This window comes from Hylobates moloch, unplaced genomic scaffold (assembly GCF_009828535.3).
Source record: "Hylobates moloch isolate HMO894 unplaced genomic scaffold, HMol_V3 SCAFFOLD_6, whole genome shotgun sequence".
NCBI lineage: Eukaryota > Metazoa > Chordata > Mammalia > Primates > Hylobatidae > Hylobates > Hylobates moloch.
In genome coordinates this window covers 151,161,833-151,184,209 of record NW_026652281.1, presented here as the reverse complement: position 1 = coordinate 151,184,209, position 22,377 = coordinate 151,161,833, and the positions used below count along the sequence as shown (strand labels likewise).

Sequence of the window (22,377 nt, the reverse complement as noted above, 5' to 3'; positions counted from 1 at the left end):
CTACAAGGTACACCAGCAAGCTAAGAGATCTAGGGAAGAGTTGTTGATGCTGCAGTTCCAGTCTAAAGGTCCTCTGCTGGCAGAATTCCCCCCTCTTCAAGTGAGCCCAGTCTTTTTCTTCCAGGCTGATATGGTTTGGCTGTGTCCGCACCCAGTCTCATCTTGCATTGTAGTTCCCATGATCCCCACATGTTGTGGGAGAGAACCAATGGGAAGTAATTGAATTGTGGGGGCAGTGATCCCCATGCTTCTTTTCTCATGATAGTGAGTTCTCACAAGATCTGATGGTTGTATCAGAAGCTTTTCCCCCTTTTGCTCAGCACTTCTCTTTGCTGCTGTCATATGAAGAAAGACATGTTTGCTTCCACTTCCACCATGATTGTAAGTTTCCTGAGGCCTCTCCAGCCGTGCCAAATGGTGAGTCAATTAAACCTCTTTCTTTTATAAATTACCCAGTTTTGGATATATCTTTATGAGCAGTGTGAGAATGGACTAATACACAGGCCTTCAGATGATTGGATGAGGCTCACACATATTATGGAGGGTAATCTGCTTTACTCCAAGTCTACTAGCTTAAATGTTAATCTCACTAGGAAAAAAGAAACACCTCACAGAAACACACATCACTGTCTCGTTAGGGCTGGTAACTAGCACTTTGCTTTGTCTATTTGAGAAGGTCATGGTTCCCTGTTTGCTGTTGTTTCTTGTGGATGTGTGTCCATATCTTTGCATGAAAGGTTATATTTTCCAGTCTTCACATCCAGCTTGTTTTTGTCTTTCTAGGGTATGTTTGCTTAGAGATTCTTTGCAGTCCACCTGTTGAATCCCATTTCCGCTAGGACACTGCCTCCTTTTCCACACTAGATCGCCTTTTAAGCCCAGGTTTGCCTCACTTTCACAAACGTTAGTAGTGCTGCCAGACTTGGATGGAGGGTGGTGGGGTCCCAAATGAAACACCCTAGCCATGTGGGAAGGCTGGTAGGGGGTCGTGCCCAGGGACCTGTAGAGCATGCCTCCCATAGCGTGGTGCTGCTGGAGAGCCACTGAACTGCCATCCTCCCCTCTTAGTCTCAAGCTGCCCTCAGGGGTTTTAGTCCCTTCAGGCACTCACAACACTTCTATGGGTTGATGTAGGAACCCAGGATAATGTGAAAGCCGGCATCCACCTCACTGTCACCAGTGGAGCAAAAGTTCATGATGTGAGTCTCCACATGCTGTTCTGTTCATCTGAGTGGGAGCTGCAAATTAGTCCTGCCTTCTATCTGCCATTTTCTCCCAGTAGGTCTTTTTCTATGTGTCCTATAATAATATTGACAGTAACTCTGATCAACATATTCTACAAAATATTCTGAAGAAATTTTGAAAGAAAACAGCAAAAATGATTCTAAGGGCAATTTTCTGCATGGTGACTGGCAGCTTGGGGCACGATCATCAAGGATAAGGAAGTCCATTTCTCTTACCCTCCAGTTGGAGGTTTTTTCACTTCTCGAGGCCTTGGGGATCATTTCTGCTTCATACTTGAGTTCTAGGATATTGCTGATGATAAACTTTGCACTGATATTGGTTTTAGTTTTCTGTGGGGGAGAGGGAGGCCAGATTGCTTCTACTCTGCCATTTTGGTGACTTGACTCTCAACTTTTCTTCCTCCCTATGTTTTATGTAAGCACATATAGAGTTTTTGGTAATTTTATAGTATATTCTAAGCATCAGGAGACATCAGTATTACTATTGTTTTATACAGCCAGGCTTCATTTAGGTCTACTAATATATTTACTCTTTCCATTGCTGTTCTTTTTTTTTTTCATTTCATTCATTTTAAACTGTATTTATATATATGTTTCTGCTGGGTATTGAATTCATGTTGCCAACTATTTTCTTTCAGCACTTTGAAGATATTCTATTGTCTTCTTGTTTCTGGTGTTGCTTTTGAGAAGTCAGCTGTTAGTCATATTACTGCCCTTTACAAAGTAATGTGTCTTTTTTCCTCTGCATGTTTTTCAGATTTTCTTTTTTCTTTGCAACAGTTTCACCATGAAGTGACTAGTGTGGGGTTTTTGTCTCTACTCTGTTTGGGCTTTTTGGTGCTTCTTGAATGTGCAACTTGATAGCACTTGTCAGCTTTGGTAAATTCTAGGCCATTATTTCTTTGGCTATTGCCTCTGTTCCATTCTTTGTCTTCTTTTCTGAGACTCCACTACACATACGTTAAATCTTTTTACTCTGCTCCATAGATCTCTTCTGCTCTTCTATAGTTTCCACACTTCTTTCTCTTAATGCTTCTGTCTGATTATTTTCTACTGATTTATATACCAGTTCACTAATCCTCTCTTCAGCACTATCTAATCTGCTATTAAACCCTCTATTAAGTAGTTTTGTTTTGTTTTGTTTTTGAGACAGGGTCTTGCTCTGTTGCCTAGGCTGACGTGATCATGGCTCACTGCAGCCTCGAACTCCTGGGCTCAAGTAACCCTCCAACCCCTGCCTCCTGTGTAGTGGGACCATAGGCACGTGCCACCATACCTGGCTTAATTTTTGATTTTTTGTAGAAACAGGGTTTCACTTTGTTGCTAGGTTTGAACTCCTAGGCTCAAGTAGTCTCCTGCTTTTGCCTCCCAAAGTGCTGGGATTACAGATGTGAGCCACCACGCCTAGCCTAAGTTCTTAATTTCAGTTATATTTTCCACTGTGGTAATTTCCATTTCCATTTTGCTAAGTTTTCTTATTCAGAATTCCTTCAGAATATTTTCTAGAATATGTTGATCAGAGTTAATGTCAATACTATTATAGAACACATAGAATAAGACCTACTGGGGAAAAAATGGCAAGTAGGAGGCAGGACTAACTTGCAGCTCCCACTCAGATGAACAGAGCACCATGTGGAGACTCACATCATGAATTTTTGCTCCAAGAACTACTGCAGGAACATACCAGGAAAACAGAGAATTCACAGACCCTTCAAAAGAAGCAGCTTGCTGCTGCAAACTCTGTGGGACGGCCGAAAAACTGTGAGTGCCCAACGTGTGAGAGGGGGAAAGTCCACCTCCAAACACACATCCTCACTGGGAAACCTGAAAATCCAGATCGCAGGAAAAGGATATAACCTTACCTAGAGCTGGAATGAATTTAGGGAGCTGAGCAAAATATAAAAGTAGAAGAAGCAGCGGCAAGAACCCTCAAGGTACTCCTAGTTCCCTGGGAAGCCATTTCTGACTTTCTCTCACGGGGTGTATGGGGAGGGCTGCCAGTGGAATTGGGGAAGGACCATAGGGAGAAGGAAACTTCCAGCTGAACTTTGTAATAATTTCGACCAAGCATGAATTTTCCAGGGCAGAATCAAGGGGGGAGGAGGAGGGCGAATGGGAAGTGCAGATATGAGCACAGAAGCTGCAGCAAGCAGAGAAGGGTGAAGCCTCAAAGCCCTGCTTGTTTTCTTAGTGGAGAGGCTTGTAGTCTGGGGCAAGATCTCAGCCTTGCTCACTGGATGCTTGGATATAAACTTTGTGTGTTGTTGGTGGGGCATGGAGGGAGTGAGACTGGCCTTGCTGGCTGCGTGGGAGCTGAGGCCTGTCACGGCCAGCTTTCCCTGACTTCCCTGGCAACCTGTATGACGCAGCAGAGGTAGCCATAATCCCCCTGGGAACATAACTCCATTGGCCTGAGACCTACACTCAATCCCCACAGCAGCCACAGCAAGCCCCTGCCCAAGAAGAGCTTTAAGCTCAGACACACCAGCCCTGCCCCCGCCTGATTGTTTTTCTCTTCTCACCCTGGTAGCCGAAGACAAAAGACCTTAACTTGTGGGATCTCTTCGACCCTGCCCATCGCCTGAGAAACCCAAATACTTATCCAGGTGACTTGAGGTCAAGCTTGTATTCTCCCCATACTACTACAGCTGATGCTGTCTTGAAAGTGCCACCTCCTGGCTGGTGGCTAACCAACTCATGCTGTCATGGCAACTCATAAAAACCCTTCTCCAAGAAGGGAGAAGACAACGGCTAATTCCACTGTCTGCAACATCCTGGATAACCAGGAAGGGAGAAGACAACAGCTAATTCCACTGTCTGCAACATCCTGGATAACCAGAAGTCTTGAGTCTGTCCATATGACAACTTCACTGCTAATGCAACCAGCATTCAAGAAAGCTAGCACACTAAACAAAACTACAGCTAAGGATCCTCACCAAGGACCCTCACCAGAGCAGGAGCTCGTATCCACAGCTGAGAGACTTGAAGATGGATCACATCACAGGACTCTTTGCAGACACTGAGCCTAGTAGCTCAGCTGGGTGGCTAGACCCAGAAGAGCAAAAACATTTACTGCAGTGTGGCTCTCAGAAAGCCCCATCCCTAGGGGAGAGAAGAGAATACCACATTAAGGGTCCATGGGACCAAAGAATCTGAACAGCAGCCCTTGAGCCCCATATCTTTCCTCTGACATAGTCTACCCAAGTAAGAAGGAACCAGAAAAACAATTCTGGTCATATGACAAAACAGAGTTTTTTAATGCCCCCTAAAGATCACACTAACTCACCGGCAATGGATCCAAACCAAGAAGAAGTCTCTGAATTGCCAGAAGAAGAATTCAGAAGGTCAATTACTGAGCTACTCAAGGAGGCACCAAAGAAAGGTGAAAACCAACTTTAAAAAATTATTTAAATAATACAGGATATGGATAAAAATCTCCAGAGAAATAACATAAACAAAAAACAATCACAATTTCTGGAAATGAAAGACAAAGAAATGCAAAATCCACTGGAAAGTCTCAACAATAGAATCAAATAAGTAGGAGAAAGAACTTCAGAACTCGAAGATAGAGCTTTCAAATTAACCCAATCTGACAAAAACAAAGAAAAAAGAATTTTTAAAAAATGGACAAAGCCTCCAAGAAGTTTGAGCTGATGTTAAATGACCAAGTCTAAGAATAATTGGTGTTCCTGAGGAAGAAGAGAAATCTAAAAGTTTGGAAAACTTCCTTGAGGAAATAATCAAGGAAAACTTCCCTGGCCTTGCCAGGGATCTAGACATCCAAATACAAGGAGCTCAAAGAACACCTGAGAAATTCATCTCAAAAAGATCACCTAGGCACATAATCATCAGGTTATCTAAAGTCACCATGAAGGAAATAATCTTAAGTGCTGTGAGGCAAAAAGCATCAGGTAACCTACAAATGCAAACCTATCAGATTAATAGCAGATTTCTCAGCAGAAACCCTATAAGCTAGAAGGGATTGGGGTCCTTCCTACCTTTAGCCTCCTTAAATGAAACAAATATCAGCCAAGAATTTTGTATCTGGCAAAACTAAGCTTCATAAATGAAGGAAAAGTATTTTTCAGACAAACAAATATAAAGAGAAGTTGCCACTACCAAGCCAGCAGTACAAGAAATACAAAAAGGAGTTCTAAATCTTGAAACAAAACCTCAAAATATGCCAAAATAGAACCTCCTTAAGCATAAATCTCACAGGGCCTATAAACAATAACACAAAGAAAAACCAAGGTATTCAGGCAACAACTAGCATAATGAATAGAATAGTACCACACACCCCAATATTAACATTGAATGTAAATGGCCTAAATGCTCCACTAAAAGGTACAGAATGGCAGAATGGGTAAGAATTCACCAACCAAGTATCTACTGTCTTCAACAGACTCACCTAATACATAAGGACTCACATAAACTTAAGGTAAAGGAGTGGAAAAAGATATTCCATGCAAATGGACACCAAAAGTGAGCAGGAGTAGTTATTCTTATATTAGACGAAACAGACTTTTAAACAGTTAAAAAAGACAAAGAGGGACATTATGTAATAATAAAAAGACTAGTCCAAAAGGAAAATATCAGAATTCTAGATATACGTGCACCTAACACTGGAGCTCCCAAATTTATAAACAATTATTACTAGACCTAAGAAATGAGACAGATGGCAACACAACAATAGTGGGGGACTTGAATACTCGACTGACAACACTAGACACGTCATCAAGACAAAAAGTCAACAAACTGTAGACTTAAACTATACCCTAGAACAAATGGACTTAACAGATACAGAACATTCTTCCCAACAGCTGCAGAATATACATTATATTCGTCAGCACATGGAACATTCTTCAAAATAGACGATATGATTGGCCACAAAACAAGTCCCAATAAATTTAAGAAAATCAAAATTATATCAAGTACTCTCTCAGACTACAGTGAAATAAAATTAGAAACTCCAAAAGGAACCCTCAAAACCATGCAAATACATGGAAATTAAATAATCTGCTCCTGAATGATCATTGAGTCAACAATCAAATGAAGATAGAAATTAAACCTTTTTTTGCAATGAATGACAATAGTGACACAATCTATGAAATCATCTGGGATTACAGCAAAAGTGGTGCTAAGAGGAAAGTTCATAGCATTAAATGCCTACGTCAAAAAGTCTGAAAGACCACAAATAGACAAGCTAAGGTCACCTCAAGGAACTATAGAAACAAGAACAAACTAAACCCAAACCCAGCGGAGGAAAAGAAATAACAAAAATTAGAGCACAACTACGTGAAATTGAAACAAAACAAAAAAATACAAAAGATAAATGAAACAAAAAGCTGGTTCTTTGAAAAGATAAAATTGATAGACCATTAGTGACATTAACCAAGAAGAGAGAAGATCCAAATAAGTTCAATTAGAAAAGAAACGGAAGATATTACAACCTATACCACAGAAATATAAAAGATCATTCAAGGCTACTATGAACACCGTTATGTGCACAAACTAGAAAACCTAGAGGAGATGGAGAAATTCCTGGAATATACAACCCTACTAGATTAAACCAGGGGGAAATGAAAACTCTGAACAGGCCAGGCGCACTGGCTCACGCCTGTAATCCCTGCACTTTGAGAGGCCAAGGTGGGCGGATCACCTGAGGTCAGGAGTTCACCACCAGCCTGGCCAACATGGCAAAACCCTGTCTCTACTAAAAATACAAAAATTAGCCAGGCATGGTGGCAGGTGCATGTAATCCTAGCTACTTGGGAGGCTGAGGCAGGAGAATCACTTGAACCTGGGAGGCGGAGGTTGCAGTGAGCCAAGATGGCACCACTGCACTCCAGCCCGGGGGACAGAACGAGACTGTCTAAAATAAAAAAAATTTAAAAAAACTGAATAGACCCCCAATAACAAGCAGAAAAATTGAAATGGTAATTTTAAAATGGCCAACAAGAAGTCCAGGAGCAGATAGTTTCACAGCTGAATTCTATCAGACATTCAAAGAATTGGTACCAATACTATTGACACTATTCCGAAACATAGAGAAAGAGGGAATGCTCCCTAAATCATTCTATGAGGCCAGTATTACCCTAACACCAAAACCAGGAAAGGACATAATAAGAAAACTGCAGACCAACATTCCTGATAAACATAGATGCAAAAATCCTCAACAAAATACTAGCTAACCGAATCCAACAACATATCAACAAGATAATCCACCATGATCAAGTGGGTTTCATACCAGGGATGCAGGGATAGTTTAACATACCAAGTCAATAAATGTGATGCACCACATAAACAGAAATAAAAATAAAAATCACACAATCATCTCAGTAGACACAGAAAAAGCATTTGACAAAATCCAGCATCACTTTATGATTAAAACCCTCAGCAAAATCGACATGGAAGGGACATACCTTAAGGTAATAAAAGCCATCTATGACAAACTTACAGCCAACATTATATTGAATGGGGGAAAGTTGAAAGCATTCCCCCTAGGACCTGGAACAAGACAAGGATGCCCACTTTCACCACTTGTATTCAACATAGTACTGGAAGTCCTAGCCAGAGCAATCAGACAAGAGAAATAAAGGGCATCCACATTGGTAAAGAAGAAATCAAATTGTCACTGTTTGCCAATGATCATATACCTAGAAAACCCTAAAGACTCATCCAACAAGCACCTAGATCTGATAAATGAATTCAGTAAAGTTTCAGGATACAAAACCAAGGTACACAAATTAATAGCACCGCTGTACCTCAACAGCGACCAAGCTGAGAATCAGAACAAGAGCTCAACCCCTTTTACAATAGCTGCAAATAATAATAAAAAAATACTTAGGAATACATCTGACACCTAACCAAGGTGGCGAAAGACCTGTACAAGGAAAACTACAAATTGCTGCTGAAAGAAATCATAGATGGCACAAACAAATGGAAACATCACATGCTTGTGGATGAGTAGAATCAATATTGTGAAAATGACCATACTGCCAAATTCAATGCAATTCCCATCAAATTACCATCATCATTCTTCACAGAACTATAAAAAGCAATCCTAAAATTCATATGGGACAAAATAAAAAAGAGTTCACATAGCCAAAACAAGACTAAGCAAAAAAAAAAAAATCTGGAGGCATCACATTATCCGACTTCAAGCTATACTGTAAGCATATAGTCACCAAAACAGCATGGTACTGGTATAAAAATAGGCACATAGACCAAAAGAACAGAATAGAGAACTCAGAAATAAAGTTCAATACAGCCAGCTGATCTTTGACAAAGCAAACAAAAACATAAAGTGGGGAAAGGACATCCTATTCAACAAATGGTGCTGGGATAATTGGCAAGCCACAGGTAGAAGAATGAAATTAGATCCTCATCTCTCACTTTATGCAAAAATCAACTCAAAGTGGATCAAGGACTTAAATCTAAGACCTGAAACCATAAATATTCTACAAGATGACATTGGAAAAACCATTCTAGACTTTGGCTTAAGCAAAGACTTCATGACCAAGAACCCTGAAACAAATGCAACAAAGATAAATAGATGGTACTTAATTAAACTAAAAAGAAAGAAAGAATCAGCAGAGTAAACAGACAACCCACAGAGTGGGAGAAAATCTTTACAATCTATACTTCCAGCAAAGGACTAATATCTGGAATCTACAAGAAACTCAAATCAGCAAGAAAAACAAAACAAATAATCCGATCAAAAAGTGGGCTAAGGACATGAAGAAAAAATTCTCAAAAGAAGATATACAAATGGCCAACAAACATGAAAAAATGCTCAACATCACTAATGATCAGGGAACTGCAAATCAAAACCACAATGCGATACCACCTTACTCCTGCAAGAAGGGCCATAATTAAAAAATAAATAATGTTGCTGTGGATGTGGTGAAAAGGGAATCCTTTTACATTGCTGTTGGGAATATAAACTAGTACAACCACTATGGAAAACAGTGTGGAGATTTCTTAAAGAACTAAAAGTAGATCTGCCATTTGATCCAGCAATCCCACTACTGTGTATTTTCCCAAAGGAAAAGAAGTCATTTTATTAAAAAAAAAAAAAAAAAAAAAAGACACTTGCACATGCATGTTTATAGCCGTACAATTTGCAATTGCAAACATATGGAACCAGTCCAAATGTCGATTCAGCAACGAGTGGATAAAGAAAATGCGGTGTGTGTATATATATATATATACACACACACACACACCATGGAATACTACTCGGCCATAAAAAGGAATAAAATAATGGCATTCACAGCAACCTGGATGGAGTTGGAGACCATTCTAAGTGAAGTAACTCAGGAATGGAAAACCAAACATTGTATGTTCTCACTTATAAATTGGAGCTAAGCTATGAGGATGGAGGCATGAGAATGATAACAGTGCACTTTGGGGACTCCGGAAAGGGTGGGAGTGAGGGTGAGGGATAAAATACTACACATTGGGTAGTCTACTACGCTGCTCGGGTGTAACAGCAACAGTGCACGCTGCTTGGGTGATGGATGCACCAAAATCTCAGAAATCACCACGAAAGCACTTATCCATGTAACCAAACACCACCTGTTCCGCAAAAAAAACTATTGAAAATTTAAAAATACCATTATGGTAACTGAAGCCATTTGTTTCTCTTATTTTTTAGTCATTGGATTTTGAATTCTGGTGTGCTGGAAAAATTTTTAAAATCAAATACCAGATGGTGTGTAATAAAAATTGTAAAGATTATTTGAAACTCTAGATGATGTTATCATTCTCCAGAGAGAATTTACTTTCGTTTCTGGTGGGCAGTTGAGGTAGAGGAAGTTCATCTTAATTCCTTACTTGGGATCAAGCTGATTTATAGCTGGGTTCAGTCTTTACGAAGGCTAGTGTATATCTTGTTTGGTCTTACTCTCTAGACTTTAGCTCTTAAATGCCTCAATTTAAAGTCCAGGGTGTTTATCAGGGCCCTTTCTGGCCCTGGTCTTACTTTTGTCCCTTAACACCCCATGAGGCCACCTACAGCTCAGCGTCTTAGCCTCTAGGCTGTCACTCACTGTCAGCCAATGTCTGGAGGAGAAGTCATGCTGAATATTGCATCACCTTGGTGCTTGTCTTCTGCCTAGACTTGTGCACAACCCGCCTCAAGGTCTTACCACCTCAGTAGCTCTCCAGTCCCTTTGAATATATATTTATATAAATATAAAATATATATATTTTAATCTAGTGTTTATTTTGGTAGGAGAGACGTCAAATCTGATACTAACTCCCTCCCCTCAGCCAGAAGAACAGGGAAGGAGGAGATATAGGGAACAGAGGAGACTGAGGCTACTGTGCCTTAAAACCCTGTTTTGGCCTGTCCACGTGGAACAATCACAGAGCTGTCTCACCATCCCAGTAACCTGGAGCCTTCCCTGTTCTCCACAAGAGTCGGCATGCGGGGCTGCTAACAGGATGCCCAGCAGGATGACGCGAGAGCCTGACAGGTGAGGGTGCACCCAGCTCACACCTTCTCACGGTGCAGATCTCAGCCTAAAGGCCCCTCCTGGGAGCTGCCATCCTGGACCCCTCTCTCCAAAGCAGCTCTGTCCTCGCGCCCTCCCTCATACATTGTCTCTACCATGCTCTGAAATTCTCTTGTTTACTGTTTACTTGTTTATTGCCACCCTTCCCCACCTCAGCCTCATATCAGCATCCGCCCCCCCGACCACCACCACCAGCAGCCTCGGGACTCAAGTGTTCTGGTAAGAGGGAGAGAGGACTGTGGCTCATCTCGACACTTAGACATCATCTCCAGCATCTCCTTCACCTGCAGCAAGGGGCCAACCCTCAGTACCAGGGTGCGCCACCTCCACTGTTTCCCTAAAGTCTGCCCACTCCCGAGGTAGGGTAGCTCCTATGGCACCGAATCCCATCCCAGAATATGCTTATTACGGATGATAATCACCTGTGTACAAGTCCACCTCCCCAAGGAGACCGTGGGGGCAGGCACGTGCCTTTTCTGTTCTTCATTCAAGTGTTCATGCCTGTCTCCCTCACCTGATGAGGCGGGGAGGAGTTTCTGCTCACTAGTCCTTCCCCCGCCCCCGGGGGCCGCAGAGCACCTGACACCATCCAGAGGTTCCCGTGGCTGCAGGCTTCCCTCCATGCTACCAGCCAATTGCTGAGCCCTGCCTCTGAGCCAGACCCGCGCTCGGTATGTACATGGAGTGCGTCATTCCATCCTTAACGACCTAGGAGACAGGAACTGCCATTCTGTGAGGTAGGGGCCGTGAGCCTCGTTTTACAGATAAGAAGGAGGAGGCACAGGAGAGGTTAAGTCGCTCAGCCAAAGTTACGGCAGGGAAGTCCCGGGGCAGGGATCATACCCAGGCTGTGTGGCTGTGGCTCCCACACCCTGAGTCCCTATTCGAGACCGCGCCTATCGCAGCATTCATCACACTGTGTTGTAGCTGTTTCTCTCCTCCCCTCCACAGAGCTTCTCCTGGAGGGAGACAGTCGACCAGAAGAGTGAAGAAGGCAGGAACGGGTGACTGGAAGGAGGGAGGCTTTGTCCTGCTCAGCTGACATTGTCCACCAGGTGGCAGTCACAGCTCTCAGATAAAGTCGTCCCGTTCTTTCCCCCCTTCCCCTTTAAGAAGGAAACCCTTTTTTTCCCCCGACGCCGCCTCCCTCAATTTTTATTATTACCAAGAAGTGAAGTGAGTAGCCTCAATTCAAAACACGACTCCCTGCCTGAGCTTTTTGAAAATGGCACTTGGAGAAGGTGCGTCTCCAACCCCTGTGAGCCGCGGCGCAAGCGGAGAGAAGCAGGCGGGCTTGGGGATGCGCAGCCCGGGAGCCCAGGATCCATGATGTGAGATGGAATTTCAGCCCACAAAAGAGGTGACTGGCTCCTCCCTCCCCACCCCTCATCAAACAGCTGCAGGAGCCGAGTTAACCAAACGGTGCATATTCCTAGTCATGAATTCCATTTGGCCAGCGGCAGGTCTGGGACATATGTTCCCCTGAGGGACACCTCGGGGATGGCTGTCAGGAAAGGGCCTCCCCGCCTCATCTGCCTGAAATGCTGTTCCTTCACCCTCCGCTGGTTCTGCCACAGCTTCTGGCAGCTTCCATTGTGATTCCGGGTGAGTGGGGAGCTGAAACACACCTTGCTCCTAAGTCCCCCAACTTTCAAAATGCCAACCCCAGGACTGCTCTGTGAAGGAAAGAGACCCCAGGCCAATTCCATGGGTTGAGGGGAAGAGAGATTTCCTTTTTTATAATAAAGCAATTGTGGGCCGGGTGCAGTGGCTCACGCCTCTAAATTCCAGCACTCTGGGAGGCCGAGGCGCGCGGATCACCTGAGGTCAAGAGTTCGAGACCAGCTTGGCCAACATGGCGAAACTCCGTCTCAACTAAAAATATAAAAATTAGCCAGGTGTGGTGGCACACGCCTGTAATCCCACTTGTTCAGGAGGCTGGGGCGGGAGAATCGCTTGAACCTGGGAGGCAGAGGTTGCAGTTAGCCGAGATGGCGCCACTCCAGCCTGGGTGACAGAGTAAGACTCCATCTCAAAAAAAAAAAAAAAAAAAAGCAGAAATTGATATATTTTAAATGTGTATGTTAAATAAATAAATGCTATTAACCCTCAAAGTACAATGTAACATCCTTGTGCTCTTGTTGAGAATTAGGGGAAGATTGGATTCTTTGTGGGTTACCGCAGAGGGTGTGATAATGGTACCAAGTTGAAAGGTGTTCAGGGCTCAGTGCTATGATACCAGGCAGTGGAGCTCTATGGCTATTGTTTAACCTTCAGATAATGTCAGCTGTCTCCATTTTCAGTCCTTTGTGAATGAAAGGACCCTGGGCCCAGGGGACCTGGCCCAACCCTGAAGGAATGGGAGGGCCCCACCCCTACAGGGAACTGAGATACAATTCTCTAGACCTGGTAGCAGGGAAACTGAGTGTTTCCTCCCTCCCCCTGCTGCCTCCACACCATTAAACCAACACAGACACACACCTGGGTTTTGCGCCCAGTCTCTAAATTAATTAAATTGCCTGCATCATCACTTCTATCTCATTTTCCTTCCAGAACCGCCCTTCCCGCCCCCGCCAAATTAGAGCAACGCTTGATCAGAATTAGAGTCTGTGTCATGCAACTAAGTATTAATACCACTCCTTACCTGTTGAAGCAGGATCTCATACCCTTTCAGATAAGCAAAGAATTTCAATGAGACTTCAGAGAACAGGGAGGGGATTGGGGTAACAGTCTCCCTTTGTAATCGATACCTTCCTTTTGAAGGTTCTGTGTGTCTAGGCAGGATTAGAAGTGACCTTGTTTTCCTTCTGACTTCATGAAGGTTTTGCCTCTGCTGAAGTGTTCCAAGGGAACGAGATTAGTAATGCGTTGTAAATTGTGTTTCCTCCCAAAATAGTAGGGCATGTGGGACTTTGCCAACTCTCAAGTCACGCACACGTGTCTTCCTCACTGCCCACGTTCTCTCTGACACGAAGAGCTAACGTGGCCCAGTTCTGCTGCCATCCTGCACTGACACCAGCGACACCGGCGCCACTGCTACCCCCTCCTAAGGGCTTCTCCTGCCCCACTCGGGCTCCTTTACAATCTATTCTTCCCACAGTTGTCCTGGTGATCGCAAATCAGTCCCATCCCTCCCCTGCAGCTACTTTCACTGACTCTCCCTCCGTGTAATTAAAAATAAAATCTAAAGTCTCTACTGGGCTAACAAGGTCTTGTCTTGTGCAGTCCCCCCGCCTCTCTGAGCTCAGGTCCTGGTGCGCCCCCTGGCTCACTGTGCCTGGCCACACTGCTCTTCCTTGCACATTTATCAAGCTCAGTCTTGCCCCAGGACACTTGCACGTGCTATTTCCTCTGTCCAGAATACTTTCTCCTCACACTTCAGCATGGCTTGTGTTTTCTCATTATTCAGATCCGTTTAAATCTCACCTGTCAAGGAGGACTTCTCTAATCGCCCAGTTAACATAGCCCCACTCCTTCCTAGTCTGCACTGTATTAGCTGGTTTAATTTCCTCAAGGCAAAGCACTAATATTTTCCTACTTATGTACGTGTTTACTTGGTGACCGTCTGATGAGTTCCCTTTCCCAGGACATAAATGCCAAGGGAACAGGGACTTTGCTGGATTTGTCCCCACAATGTCCCCAGAGCCTGGGACAGTGCAAATACTTGTTGGATGAATGACTGAATGAATAAAGAAACTCCCTGATGCAATGTTCTTTTGCAGATCAACAACTTCGGGTAACAGTTATAAAGTTGGAAATTCAGATTGGTGGTTCTATGCATAACAGTAATGCCTTATCTTTTCAAGGCATTCTTTCCCGAGATCTTCCCAATAATGCCCATCACATTTCACTAAGGCTCCATTGCTGAAGCTGAAGTGACTCACCCAAATCCGACACAGCAACACACACACACACACACACAAACACACACACACACACACACACACATCCCAGGGCTCAAATCCAGGCCTTTGTCTCCAGAACATAAATGCCAAGAGGGCAGGGCCTTTGCCTGTCTTGTCCCCACAGCGTCCTCGGGGCCTAATAACAACAAATATTTGCTGAAGAAATAAATAGATGAATGAATGAGCTAACTCCCGGATGGAATTCTTTCCCTGGGACTAAGGAAAATTCTAGAAAACAGATTCCAGCCTCAGCTGGCTGGTCTGCTCAGGCATAGAGAGGAGCCAGCGCTTCCTTTGCTTTTGCCCTCCCTGCCCCTAGGGCCTGGGTCAGGCAGGAGGCCCACCCACAACCCACCCAGGCTCTGCTCTCCCGGCCGCTGTACTCATTCTGACCGCGTTACTCCGAGGTCTGAAAGTTCACGGCTTTCTCAAGAACTAACTTCTATGAAGAAGCAGTAGCATGGAGCCCGCTGGACAGCTTGTTAGAGATGTAGTTTCAGGCCCCCAGTGCTACTGACTCCGAACCTGTGTTTTGACAAGATCCCCAGGTGAACTTTTTGCCTGTACTTCTCTGAGTGCTCCAAGCTACCTTTATCAGGCATTCTGATCTGCACTTTCCTTGTGAAACATCCAGCCTTGGGGCCCCATAAGCTGTGGGCCTCTACTCCTGAAGCACAGCCCTCCTCTTAATGGCAACTTTGAAAGCAGGTCTAAGGAAGAGAGCTCACATAGGGATCCTGTTAGTCACTCATTCAGCAAACATTTAGTAAGTGCTTACCAGGAGCAAGGCACATGATGGGCCCTGAGGACACAGGCAAGAGAATATTTGTCTCCTCCCCCAAGAAAGGTAAACAAACGATAGGCAGTGACAATTATGCATCCTATTCAGTGCCGAGTCAGGAGTGCTTCTGATAACAAGTAAAAAGTGATGGCCAGGAGGGCTTCAGAGAGACCCAGGAAGTCCTCTCAGAGGGAGGAGGTGATGGTGATGTGCCAGCTGACTGTAGAAGGAGAAGTGAGGAGCCAGCTCCACCTGGAGCTGGGTCGAAGCAAGGAAGGGGGCAGGGCAGGAGCAGGCAGAGACTTTCCTAGGAGGCAGGTGAGAAGGCGGTGCACCAGGGAAGGAGACCTGCATTACCAGAACGGTGGTCCAGGCAGAGTGGTAGCAGCCCACCATCAAGAAGGAGAAATAGAAGGGCAGGTTGGGAGCCAGGGCCAGATCTTGCAAGGCCTTGGGGCGGATTTTATTTCCAGGGCAATGAGCCGCAGCTGGGGTGTTTTGCAAGGCAGGGGCAGAGGCGGTCAGGTTTCTGTTCCACCCTAGCTGCGGGGTGGAGGCTGGAGGCCATGCCTCCATCTCTCTGAGAGGTAAGGGGACTTTCCTTAGGTAGCTGGGGCCAACAATGGTCAGATCTGGGGCAATAATGTTAACGATACTGGGGGCCCCTAATGATTATGACTGAAGCACATTTTTCATGAATACCTTGTTGAATCCTAACCTCAAACCAGTGATGATTATTTGCCCTTCTAGTGCATGAGAAAGCCGATTCTTAGAGGTTACCTAATGTGGTCAAGGTCACTTGGTCCGTCAGCGGTAGTCCAAGGATAGAAACCCCATTGGTGTCACCCCAAAGCCAAGTCCCTAACCGCAGTGCTTCCTGTCTTTGGCGTTTGAGCCCAGCTATGCCCAGCTCCCAGGTGCAAGTCAGGTCTACTATCCCACATGGTGTCTGGGCTCGCTTCACCCACCTTTTGCACTTTATAAGGACAAAGGGGAAATAATTGCAGAACTAAAAATTCTGTTTCCTCAAAGGCAGTGTCATTGAGCTGTCACTGAAGGACACAGGGCCTAATTTCCAACTCTTCCCACCTCTTGATTCTTTCCCTAAAGGGAAAGATTTGGGGCTTATCCAAAGTTTCCAGAAAACCAGTCCCAGGACACAGCCCCTCTGGAGTTTATGCCCAGTTTGGTAGCACACATTCAACCCCCTCTGCTGCCGCTCGTGACTCCCAGACATGGGAGGAATCCTCCAGTTCCTAAGATGGAAAGAGGGAGACAGCGAGAGCTGGGCACTGCGGTAGCAGCAGGGCCTGGAGTCGCAGAGTCTTCTCGGTCACCATGGCAACTGTTGTAGGCTGGATGGGCTGGGAGCCAGAGAATCCACAGGAGGAAAGGAACGTGGGAGAGGGACATCCCAGGGTTCCTAGCCCTGCACTTGGCAGTGACCCTGCCACCCACCTCTGCCCTCAACTCAGCACTGGGACTGGCACTTCGTAAGCGGATAGATAACAGCAGCAAACAACAATGATGATGATGATAATGAGTTAACACTTACTGAGTGCTTACTCTGTGCTAAACACAGTGCTACGTGCTACCAGAATCAGATGATAGACCCCGACTTCCAACCATTATGGAGCTCCACTCTCCATGTAGAATTCAAAGGAAAGAATATTACAAAACGTGTATAAGCAAAGCCAAGAAGAAATTCCAGTTTTTCCCCATTATGGGTGATAACTGTATTAATGAAAAATTGCCCCACCCTGGGGAGAATGATGAGGGTGCGATCAGGAGTGTGAAAGGCCTTAGATCCCTAGTTATGGGCCGTGTGTGTAGAGGGTGCTGTTGCCTTCTGGACACAAAATTGCATGCAATAGTTAAATTCTACTCCTCTCTCTTCTTGACCTCCTCATTCTCCCTACTCTCCCCCTTAAACTCCTCCTCCTCACCCTCCGACACCCCTTATGGAGGGCTGCTGATCCTAAGTACAACACTTATGAGACTAAATCTGATTTCCCAGGTTGCATCCTCTCCAGCTTTAGAATTTCATGTTTGGTCTTTGTAGGAATTGAACTTTGGGAAGAGGCAAAGAAAAAGGAAGTTGCTGATGACTGTATTTGACCATGGTCTTAACGTCTCCCTCAGAAGGGCGTTTTGCTGCAAATCTGGGTTCAGAGATTCTAAGTTGATTCTTCCAGGCTCTACAGCATCACATCTGCTCAAGAACAGCTGTTTAGGCTGCAGCAAGGATCAAAGCCATGTGTAATTCAAAGCTCTCCTGCTCTAAAAATGGCAGACACTGCCTCTCTTTACATATATACACATATGTGTATATATATACACACACATATATATAAAAGATCAGGAATATAAATTCTCTGTAGAAATCTATTTTGATGCTTCTGACATCCGAATCCAAAAGCAAAATGTTCAAGTGCTGTTTTAAAATTCATGAGGACACATCCGTAAGTCTCTCCCCGATTCCTTTGGATTTCAGGACTATTTTTGTGAGATTACATAGACCGTGCAGATATCAAAGGATCAGATGCATGAGAGGAGGCTTGATTTTCTATATAGAGCATGTTGGTCAATTATAGTTCTATAGAAAAAAGTAAAACCCTTTCTTCTTGGTGGGATTTTTCTTTGCATCTAAAGAACAGATACCTGAGATATATAGAGATATACATATCTCTATATATACACATAGATATATAGATACACATATAGAGAGCCTGTGTCTACAAGAAATAAAAAATTAGCTGGGTGTGGTGATGCTCATCTGTGGTCCCAGCTACTCAGGAAGCTAAGGTGGGAGGATCACTTAAGCCCAGGAGGTCAAAGCTGCAGTGAGCCATGATGGTACCACTGCACTCCAGTCTGGGTGACAAAGTGAAACCCTGCCAAAAAAAAAAAAAAAAAATATATATATATATATATATCCCTCCATCCACCTACCTATCTATCTGTTCATTATTTAGCAAGCTGGATAGACTTCCTCGGAACCCATGTGATTTTGGTTAGTTGGGCCACATCTTAGTCCCTTGATAATTTGGGGATGGCATAACTACAACACAGATTAGCTGTCACACTATTCACTGGTGAGTTTTTAACCAGTGCAGGGGAATAAATGGAATTTTAATAAAATTTCTGCTTCGGTTGGACGTTTCTAAGGGGTGCGGTGAAACAGGCAGGACCTGTGTGCCTAGATTCGCATCCTGGCTTTGCAGATTAGTTAACGTTTTTGAAGCTTGGTCACCTTAAAGTGAGATACTGTATAATGACAGTATCTATGACATAGGATTGTGGGGAGGTAGAAGGGAGACCCCTGTATCAAATGCCTAGCACTTGGAAAGCACTCCACCAATGTTGTAGTTAGTATTATTATTATTATTTTGAGATGGAGCCTTGCTCCGTCACCCAGACTGGAGTGCAGTGGTGCCATCTCGGCTCACTGTAAACTCCACCTCCTGGGTTCAAGAGATTCTCCTGCCTCAGCCTCCTGAGTAGCTGGGATTACAGGCGTGCACCACCATGCCTGGCTAATTTTTGCATTTTTAGTAGACATGGGGTTTCACCATGTTCATCAGGCTGGTCTCGAACTCCTGACCTCATGATCTGCCCACCTTGGCCTCTCAAAGTGCTGGGATTACAGGCGTGAGCCACCGCCCCCGGCCTTATTATTATTATTCTCACCCCTAAAATTGTGTTTCTGGAATTCTTGGGTTTACAATACTAGAGAAAAGGGCCCTCCTTTTTCTTTGTTTCCTGCCCCAAACTGATGCGTCTCTCTTGGTGGTTGGATCAAAGAGAAAGAATATGTACTAAGAAGTCTATACTGTACTTCCTCAGAGTGAATAGAAATGTCATTTCAACTACCTTGTCCTTACTCCTAAAATGTATACCCAGTTCTGGCCTCTGAGCCATACTCATGGGCCAGTAAGGCAGACAAGAACTGCAGAGGTAGGCCTGAGCCACGTGAGCTTGACAGAGCTCATGGACTTCCCTCTGGCCTCCTTATCTGCCTCCCTACTAATTACATGACCTCGAGCACCTCTCTTAGCTGAGAGTCAGTCAGTTTTTAAGAGAGGAAGTGGCCACATTTTAGGACTCACAATCATTTGCTCCTACAAAGTTTATTTTTATTTTTTATTTTTAAAATTAGAGACAGGGTCTTGCCATGCTGCCCAAACTCCTTGAACTCCTGGCGTCAAGTGATCCTCCCACCTTCCACAGTGCTGGGATTACAGGCATGAGCCATTGTTCCCAGCCATTGTACAACTTTTGAGTTTTTTTTTTTTGGTTTTTATTTTGTGGTGTTTTTTTGTTTTATCCCCCAAGACGGTCTCTGTTGCTCAGGCTGGAGTGCCACGGTGTGATCGTGGCTCACTGCAGCCTCCACCTGCCGGGCTCCAGCAATCCTCCATCTCAGCAGCCCCCTTCCCCCACAGCAGCTGGAACTACAGGCACACACCACCATGCCCAGCTAAGTTTTTTGTTTTTTTGTTTTTTTTTTTTTTGGAGAGATGGGGTTTTGCCATGTTGCCCAGGCTGGTCTTGAACTCCTGGGTTCAACTGATCCTCAGCCTAGTCCTCCGGGAGTGCTGGGATAACAGGCGTGAGCCACCATGCCCAGCCATCTTACAACTTTTGTTTTATCATCCTATCTCTATAGTTTCAAATATGACACTTACACCCAGATTAGGTTTAGGAATGAAACTTTTGTTTTAGAACCAAAACCCAACTTAAATAAAAAGCCCTGATCCTGTTAATTGCTAATCCAGCGGCAAGAAGGTTTAAAGGAGAAGATTTGAGATTAGTAGGTGAGAACTGGGACCTAGGCACATCCCAGCCTTGGCCAAATCACCCACCTTCTCCATGAGACAGTTCTATGATCTGTTCAATACCTCATGGAAGTGTTATCCTTGCTAATGTATGTAAGGGCCTGATATATAACAGGTGATCAGCATTTACTAGTTTCTTCTGAACCAAATCATTCCGTCATTGCAGTCAGGAGTGCTGCGAGTCATCTGATGGATGTGACTATTCCACATTCCCACCCCACCCCACCCCACCCCACCCTCACCCCACCCCACCCCACCCTCACCCCACCCCACCCCCACGCCACCCCACCCCATCCTCACCCCACCCCACCCCACCCCACCCAGCATGCTGTTGAAATCAAACCTTCTGTCACCAAACACGCAAGGGCCCACAGCACTTTTCCCTCAAACATGAAAGGGGAATTGTGCCTTTGAAGCGGCGTCGTGATCTGGGGTAAGTACCCGAGGTTCATCATCTCACGCCACGGGAAATCAACAACGCGGACATACAAGAAGTGAGTTTAACAGTGGAGGTTCAATAGGCAAAAGAAAGAGAATGGCTCTCTCTCTTACGAGAGAGAGGGGCTCCTCAGTGGGACTTCCGGCTCCATAATGAAATGCATGGGGTTTTATAGATGAGCTTGAGGAGGCGTGTCTGATTCACTTAGGGCCGGAGAGATTGGTCGGACCAGGTGTGACACTTGCATCACGCACAAAGCAGCTGGCCATCCCACCCTAATGTTTTATTATGCAGATGGGGTCTCTACCTGGCCAACGCCATGTTGCCTGCCTTTCCACTGCACACATAGCGACAAAGAAAAGGAAGAGGGAGCCTCCATGTTGAACATGCCTGGCCCCCAGCTAGCTTTTTCCTGTTGGCACAGCTGCCGGCATTTACCTATGCAGGCTTCCAGCTTGCTTATTTATGTCTGCAGCTCGATTTTACAGGCTGCTCTTTGTTAGAAAAGAAATGATTTTGGGGCTGCTTTTTGTTAAAAAGGAAGCCTTACTGAGGACTCTCTTACCCTCGCTAACCGCCTAAATAATTTCCTTTTAGCTCCTGTATCACCTTCATTCCTCCAAATAAGGAAGCGCCAGGTCTTTCCTGGATCCTAGCTAAAACATTCTTTACAGCTTCACATAATTATTTTACCACCACCCCTCCTGGTTCTCTTCCTGGGTAACTTATTTCACGAGTTTAAAATGCCCTATTGCCTTTGGTGGGTTCTGGGGAGTCACTCCTAGGTCTCACAGGGAGGTGGGAGAAGAGTTGAAAATAATCTCTTTAAAATGGTGACATTTGCTTGATCACATTGACATTTTTATGGTATCAAAGCCGGGCTTCCTGAAATAGAACTCCGATGAAAAGGATAAAGAAAGCTCAAGCTTAGCTGCTGGCATTTGCATGCACTAATTCACCACCTCCAGCCCAGCTACCCACAGGCAGTTTTTCTCTGACACTGAATCAAATTACACGCAATACTAAAGGCTGGAGGTTTGCTCACATTCTGATTTGGGATGCTGCTGTTCATTTTTAACTTCCTGAGACAATGTGTACTTTCCCAACTCTGGTCACCACGCTGAATCACAATAAGACACTTTTTCCAGACAGCCAACAATGACACCCAACTTGACCAGAGAAAGATGGTAACTCAAAATATCCTGAGAAGACTCAAGGCACGGCAAAGTAAAATGTTCTCTAATGAGGACGACTGAATTGGTATTGCAAGATAAGAGCTCCTAGTGGGGCGCCAATGTTCATTTCCTAAATTCTTAGAATTTATTCAAAGCCAGTGGCCCCTATTCTCAAGAGAATCAGCGGGTGCTGAGGGAAGTTTGCAAAAGAAAGTTTTGAAGGAGGATATAGGAATGATGAGGCAGGGAGACAGCATATCATAGAATGGCAGATTCAAAGCACAAGCTGCTTGTCTGAAGTGGCATCTGAGGCACTCGTGAGAAACAAGGGCTGGTCTGAACCGGTGAAAAGCATAATCAAAATAGCTTTATTGTGCAAAGTAACTTCTCTTTTTCTTTCTTCTGGGATGGGAGTAGAGGGAAGACGAATTAAGAGGATGCATTGGAACTAGGACAGGGGTTAGAAGCTAGGTA

At 44.6% G+C, this 22,377-nt stretch overlaps 1 long non-coding RNA gene across 2 annotated transcripts; it reads left to right on the top strand.

Moving 5' to 3' along the window:
- Nucleotides 1-326: 326 nt before the first annotated feature.
- On the top strand, nucleotides 327-3,153 carry LOC131383760 (uncharacterized). 2 transcript variants are annotated; one of them, XR_009214006.1, is made up of 3 exons: nucleotides 327-417; nucleotides 784-882; nucleotides 2,910-3,153. It is a non-coding gene; the product is annotated as an uncharacterized LOC131383760 (long non-coding RNA). The 2 variants fall into 2 exon arrangements; XR_009214007.1 differs by having other exon boundaries at nucleotides 2,861-3,153.
- The last annotated feature ends 19,224 nt before the right edge of the window (nucleotides 3,154-22,377 follow it).